Source organism: Etheostoma spectabile, chromosome 7 (genome assembly GCF_008692095.1).
Source record: "Etheostoma spectabile isolate EspeVRDwgs_2016 chromosome 7, UIUC_Espe_1.0, whole genome shotgun sequence".
Taxonomy (NCBI): Eukaryota; Metazoa; Chordata; class Actinopteri; order Perciformes; family Percidae; genus Etheostoma; species Etheostoma spectabile.
In genome coordinates this window covers 29,388,673-29,396,298 of record NC_045739.1, presented here as the reverse complement: position 1 = coordinate 29,396,298, position 7,626 = coordinate 29,388,673, and the positions used below count along the sequence as shown (strand labels likewise).

General features: G+C 40.1%; 1 long non-coding RNA gene across 1 annotated transcript; it reads right to left on the bottom strand.

The window, feature by feature from the left end:
* Positions 1-1,959: 1,959 nt before the first annotated feature.
* On the bottom strand, positions 1,960-5,645 carry LOC116692837 (uncharacterized). The gene is made up of 5 exons (XR_004332796.1): positions 5,516-5,645; positions 5,014-5,060; positions 4,410-4,441; positions 4,239-4,265; positions 1,960-2,090 (listed from the first exon to the last, which is right to left on the bottom strand). It is a non-coding gene; the product is annotated as an uncharacterized LOC116692837 (long non-coding RNA).
* Between the last annotated feature and the right edge of the window lie 1,981 nt (positions 5,646-7,626).

The window sequence follows — 7,626 nt, the reverse complement described above, 5'->3', positions numbered from 1 at the left end:
GTCCCAAACTGAACTTCCGTGAACTTGAGCGACAAGGAATCATCGTCCAATACGTACCTACCTTCTCCTGCTCGGGTCACACTACCATTTCCTTTAGTTTTTTAGATTTTGCTGTTGTGTTTTTTTAAACGCTTTCCTTTTATGACCTTTAGGGCCACCGTAGTAAATCACTTGTGGAGACAATGAAGCAGTGGTAAGAAATGCAGCATATATACATATATATATATATATATATATATATATATATATATATATATATATATCTCAAACCCTTACTCAACTTAAAACATAGTCTCAAGACAGGTGAACATTATTTTTTTTACATTGCAGAGTAGTTCATCTTATAATACAGTGGGTGGCTCTAATGTCAAGAAATGTTTGACAAATACATTTTACTCTTGTGTCTTCGAATTTGTTTGAATCGTCCCCCCCCCCCCCCCCGCCTGATATACAAAGTTAACCTTCATAGAACAACAGAACCAAAATAATGTTCCAACAAGTATCTGGGAAACTTAGTGTTTTTATTGATTCATCATTTCATTTTTATCAACTTATTCATTTTTGTAGTATGTATTTACATTTAGACACACAACTTATACATGTATGAAATATGCAACATCTGTGTCATAACGTAAGACAAGTTCAATCATGCAATGGTTAAATATAAACAAATAAGAACACACCCATACAATATAGTGAGATTCCGTGAATTATTTGTAGCGTTACACCCCTATGTTCAACGTATAACTCAAAAGTGAAAAATCTAAAGAAAATATATAACAGTTTTGACAATGCCTCCTTTGTGTTAATATGATTATTTATTGCCGCCACCTGAAGACCAAATGTGAAAGGTGTTTTTTTTGTGGTGCCTCTGTCACGTGTACAAAGATTATTTGTCACCAGCGTAGGGGAAGTTCCCTTTCTTTCAATCACAAAAGTTATCAATAGGTGTTGGAGTGTTCTTTGTGGGATAGTCCCAGCAGTTGCAGTTATGGTTAAAGGCAAACTATGACAGGCAGTATTGAAGGTAGGCTATTCCATCACCAAAATTGTATAAAGAATGTGGGTCAGCAGGGGCAGACTGTTGCCCATTGCTATTTCACTACAGAGGTTATCAGTAGCTGTTTGCAGGATAGTCACACTCTATCCAAGACACAATCCATTACAGCCGTTTCTTCTAGTTGTAGTAGGTGGAGTTGTGGTTGGAGTAGGAGGAGTGGTAGTTGTGGTAGGGGGAGTGGTAGTTGTGGTAGGAGGAGTTGTAGTTGTAGTAGGAGGAGTTGTAGTTGTGGTAGGAGGAGTTGTAGTTGTGGTAGGGGGAGTGGTAGTTGTGGTAGGGGGAGTGGTAGTTGTGGTAGGGGGAGTGGTAGTTGTGGTACGGGGAGTGGTAGTTGTGGTACGGCAATTGGTAGTTGTGGTACGGCGAGTGGTAGTTGTTGTACGGGGAGTGGTAGTTTTGGTACGGCGAGTGGTAGTTTTGGTACGGCGAGTGGTAGTTGTGGTACGGGGAGTTTGGGTTGTGGTAGATGGAGTTACATCATAGTCACAGCAGCTGCATTGTTGGTTGAAGACCAGACTGTTTTGGCACTTTTGAAGGTAGGTTCTTCCTTCCCAACAATTGTAAAAAGAATTTCGGTCAGCAGGGTTGGTGTATTGCCCATTGCCCTTTCCTTTACAGAAGTTATCAGTTGGATAGTCACAGCAGCTGCATTTTTGGTTAAAGACCAGATTTGATGGGCAGTTTTGGGGGTAGCCGATGCCATTAGCACATTTGTAAAAAGAACGTGGGTTAGCAGGGTTAGGGTATAGCCCACTGATCTTTCCCTTACAGAAGTTTGGTGTATTTTCTGTGGTTGGAGTTACGTTACGTTTTGTAGTTTTTTGTTTAGTGGTAAACTGAGTTCCATCATAGTCACAGCAGCTGCATTTTGGGTTAAAGACCAGATCATTTTGGCACTTTTGGATGTAGGTTCTTCCTTCCCAACAATTGTAAAAAGAATTTCGGTCAGCAGGGTTGGTGTATTGCCCATTGCACTTTCCATTACAGAAGTTTGGTGGCACTCTAGCTGTATCCGTGAGGCCAGGATATCCTGAAGGAATCAGATCAGAGTCATATTGTGTTAACTGTTCTTTAACCCTGTTTGATCATAAATTCAGATCCCTGCTGAGATTCTATACACAAAGAGCATACATTTTCAGTCTGCAAAGTTAATAAGATAAGAAGAGGCAGTCCCTCCAGGCAGAGGCAGTCCCTCCAGAATGTCGCGATCGTGCCAATTCACACAAATTCAACCAATCACCGTGCCTTTGGTGCAACATGCAATTTTTACCAATCATCGCAACCTTTGGACAAATTTGACCAATAACCGGAGTTTCCTGCCACTTCACCCAATCCCAGCAGTCCCACCTGCCAGACTTTGTATCATTAGGCCCGTTCGAGATGAACTGCGCCTCGCCTGTAAAGTGGACGAGAGCAGGCGGCAGCAGCGTGGGCGGGGACAAAAAGCTGCGGTAAAGTTGGACAGTTTCCAGCCGTTTCCTGCAGCCTTCAGGCTGAACAGGAAGTGACAAAAACCCGTTGGTGCGGTTCTGATTTAATAAAATATAATCAGACCCACATATCAGCTGGTACACAGTCTCTAGTTGTTTTAATTATGACAGAGTAACTCTCAAAATGTTCTGCATTCTACATCTACCGGCAGCCCCGGCCACAGTGTATGAATGTGTGTGAATGGTGAATGTTTCCTGTAGATGTAAAAGCGCTTTGAGCAGTTGTTAAGACTGGAAAAGCGCTATATAAATACAGCACATTTACATTTACATGCAATCTGTTGATGATTTTAATTAACAACAGACTGTAGATGATCAGGGATCTGAACAAATTTAGTCTCTCTGACTTCTAAATGTCACTAACTGCAATCTGTACAGAATAAGTCTTTAAATCAGACAAATAGCAGTTAAAATCCCTCCGATACAAAACAATAAAAAGTTTATATGAAACGTCATCTTGTTGAGTCGATTGTTCACCAATCAGCTGTTGAATCAGCTGAGCGGCCAGCGTTTCCCAGAATGCTCTGGGTTCGCCTGGGTCTTGCAGTTGGTGACAAAGCAACTGCGCCGCCTGCGTCTCAGAACTGCGGCGGCCTTGCTCTCGTGAGATTATCGTTGCCTACGTGTGCATGACATCAGAGCAAGTTGGGATCAAGTTGGACACAAATCTAACCGGCATGCAACGGCCGGTGATCGTCGGTGATCGCCGGTGATCGCTTCTGCGCAGACCTGGCTCATCTCAAACGAGCCTAGTATGTGACTCTGAGAGCCAATGACCAGGTGGCAGTGAGAATGGGTTGATGTCACATGTACATAATGTGCAAATTAATTTCCTAATTTCTGCTATGAAGATGAGACGTGTTTAACTAGTTTACCAATAAAATGTACAGTGAAAGACGGTGCAAAACATTCCAGACCATCCTGCCAACCTGTATACGCTTTAATGTCAATGTACGATGTAAAGTAGCTAAAACGGCTGCTGTTTCAATCCTGACGGCTCTCAGCGGACACACACACACGATGGATGTGGACTAGGTAAACCAGAGAAGAGACGTAGTACGGGATGAACTAAATTGAGGACACCTACGCACGTTATTGTAAGTGCAATGATAAGTTAAAGTCCAATAAGTCCTTTGTCAAACCATATGTACGTGTCCCAGCAAAGGATAGGAAACTAACTAACAATGGAAAGATCAACAAGCCAATGACAGACCTGTTCAAATTTGATTCATTCAATAATATACTATTTTGTCTTAAATCCACCAGCCATTATCAAATTAGGTTCCTAGGAAAACTCAGCCTACAGCCTACAAACAAGTTTGCTTTTTATTTTTTAAGAACTATAAAAAAAACTTTTTGCAACATTCTCTGTCTCCCACAACTTCATTGATTTTTTACAAAGTCTACCGCAACATCAGGCAGTTTGGGCCTCAACAGTCTAAAAAAAAGGCCGCAAAATCCTGCAGGGACTGTAGAGGTGATTATATTAATATGAATGACATTAAATTACAATCACACTAAGAACAACCACCGCATGAAAGGATAAGATAGAAGTTTTGAATTTTGGTTACCAAGAACCAGAAGATTTTACAGGAGGCTGAAAAATGAGTTGCCCTGTTTACATAACTGTCCACCTTCATTTATCTGCTAGTGCTATTAATTATGTTTAAAGCATGTTATGAACTTACCCAAGCAGGCGATGATCAAACAGAGACCTTCAAAGTGACTGACTGGTTATTATGTGGTTTAATTATTGGGTTACATTTTTTTTAAACAAAACCAAAACTATCTGCATGGCTAGATACAACTGCAGCTATGTGAGAAAATATGCATTACAATAACTTGTCCAGTTGCCTTACCTGCCGTTAGAGGGAGTTTGCACATGTTGCCACTATGTAGATAAGCAAAAATAAAATAAATTGTATTAACATGCAGCTGAAAAATATAAACATGAATTGTTTAATTTAACTAATAAACATAATAATTATCAAAACTGGACATCTTTCTTGTTCAAAATGGTCTTAGAAAGTAGGTCAGTTTCATATTCTATGGTGTGTCTATCAGTGCCGACTTAGCACTTTGCACAGTTTGTGGGTTTACTTAGTATTGGAACTCTTATTTTCATACACGTTACATACACAGCTGATGTGGTTTTGCATTTACGACGTAGGTAGGAGTAACTGATGTAGTCCCCACCCAACTTAAACAATCAGTGTTGTCCAAGATAAACACTTAAGTTCTTCATACCACAAGCTTTTGGCAGATTATTTGTTTTGTCAAAGAAATATTTCATAGCAGGTTAGTTTTTACTCAGCATAGTTTAAGTATCTGCTTTACCCACATCATTTTAAAGTAAAGTTATAATATTGGCACGAAAACGCAACTGTACCATCACATAGTCAGACCCAGGCTGCTGCTTGAGAAATTAGACTGTTTTACAGCACCAATGATATTTTCACTTACCTTTATCAGAATGGTGGGTAAAGATTCAATCAGTGATTAAACAGCACCTGTAATCATTAAAGAACACAATCAAAACTCTAAATACACAAATGTCATTAACACAGAAAGAAATCAGTGATCAGAATTAAGATGAAATATGAATTAAAACAATATCAAAGGTATAGGGAGCAGAAAGGACATGGCGCTCAGATCAGGAGGGATTTGACTGAACAGGTTGGTGACTGTATGATTATAATCAATCAAGTTTGATTAATAATTCCCTGCATCAGGCAATAAAAAATGTATGACTGAAAATGATCACATGTACATTATTGGGACCACAAAATATAATAATAATAATAATAATAATAATAATATTTATAATAATAATAATAATAATATCATTAGAAAGCTACAACAAAATATAAAGAGAAAGCAGGTAAGATATAACCATATACATAGCAACAACAAAGAAATCCAAAAAAATGTAGTTTGTGAAAATCAGAGTAAAAGGGATACTTACAAATGTAGTGGTGAAAGAAGCGTATAATGTCTGATGGATGGCTGGTGGATGTCTGGTGGATGTGTGGCGGAGCAGTTTATATTGGGTAGACAGCTGAGGGGGCTGGAAAAAGGGTGTGGATAATTACTCCATGTTCCTGTAGTTCTTGGCCAGTTACTAATAGAATTCCTTCAATACACAAATATTTCTTAAACAATATCACATCTAAGATGGGGATAATTGCAGTCAGCAATGTGGCAATTATCTAGGGAGGGGTAATTGCTGCATTATTGCATGGAATTGTTTTAATTAATGTCCTATTTATACTCTTGTAATTGTAACTTGGTACAAAAGACCAGAGTCACGTCATGCCATGTTCTTGTTACTCTGATTTCAAATTGTATTTGCAAAAATAGCATGAGAATAGAGTAAAATAGCATATTGTGACGGTTTTCTTTTGGGGGAGAACCCTGCAGTCATCAGTACTAATGTGCACTAGAGACTAAGTCAGACCACTTACAGAAATTTGAAAATTGATAAATTTAGCTAAGTATGTAGCTAATGTATGTAGGTTAAGAACATCAAAACAGCGGCACACAACACCTGCGAAAGCGTGACTGGAGGCATTATGTTTTGGGGTTTTCTGCACGTTCATCAGTCCTTTCCTTCATCCCGTTCAATGTCAAATAGTTATCATGTGAATATGTAAGACCTATATAGAAAGGGAGAAAAAGCTGTGTGTCACTGCCCCTTGAGGGACCTAACACCCTAAGACAACAGCTCCCCTCCGCAGCTTTAGCAATGGAAATTTTGAACATTGTCCACTCAGGTTCAATGCCCCACGCCTCCACAGGGATGCACGAAAAGCTTTGACGGAGGTGTGAGTTGAAAGTCCGTCGGACAGGGGCCTCCTCCAGACGTTCCCAATCCCCGTTTGGGCTTACCAGGTCTGTCCTGAGTCCTCCCCCATCCCCTGACCCAACTTACCACCAGATGGTGATCAGTTGACAGCCCCTCTCTTCAACCGAGTGTCCAAAACATACGGCCTTAGATCAGATGAAAAAAGTATAAAATTGATAATTGATTTTTGACCTACGGTGCTCTGCTACCACGTACACTTATGAGCGTCCCTGTGTTCGAACATGGTGTTTGTTATGGACAATCCATGACGAGCACAGAAGTCCAACAACAGACAACCACTCTGGTTTAGATCAGGGAGGCCCTTCCTCCCAATCACGCCTCTCTAAGTATCTCCATCATTGCCCACATGTGCGTTGAAGTCCACCAGCAGAACTTTGGCCATGGGAGACCCTACCAGGAGCACACAGCTCCAGACAACACAGCCCTCAGGTTCCTAGGGACACACACACCTCTCCACCACAATAAAGCGATGGTTGTGAATGTTTTATACAAAAAATCTGAAATCTAAAGTTTCCGATTATATTTTTTTCTACTAAATGCTGTAAAGTTATAGTTAGGGACCGTTTGGTATTTCTGGAATGGACCACTGGAAGAAAATGTCTTTTTATTCATTGTTGAGGGGAGGGTCATCCAACTTTTTTTAGCCTGGGGTTGGAGGGTCACCCAACGTTTGTATTAATGAAAACAGCAACCTTTCAAAGTGGCATGTTTGGTGCATATTTTTCCATTAAGCTCTCTCAGTCTCGGCCCCCCATCCCTAGCAGATGGGTCTGTTAAGTCAGCCAGCCAGGGATTTGAGCTGTAGCTGTGTAGAGACCATGGGATTTCCCAAACTGAATAAATCCTGCTCCCACATATAAATACCAAACTGCTTTGCTAGTTCCATTGTGTTGTAACTAAGACTTCTGCTGCTTTACCTGTGCTAAAATATACAATGACTGAGGAAGCCAAGTGACGAGTCCATAGCAACCATCACGTGTTGAATTTGTCATTAGCCAGTGTGCTTGTTGAATGGTCTCAATATTTTATTGTATGATTTCACGTGAATAGTAGTTTACTAGAGGAGTAACTTAGTATTTGAAGTATTGCTGTAATGCAGTAAATGTACATTTAGCTTCCATGCTTATTGCGTTTCCACAACAATGTTAGTGAGTAAATCTACTGAAATGCATAACAGTGGAGTGTGATGTGTAAGATGAGAAAGCAGAGGT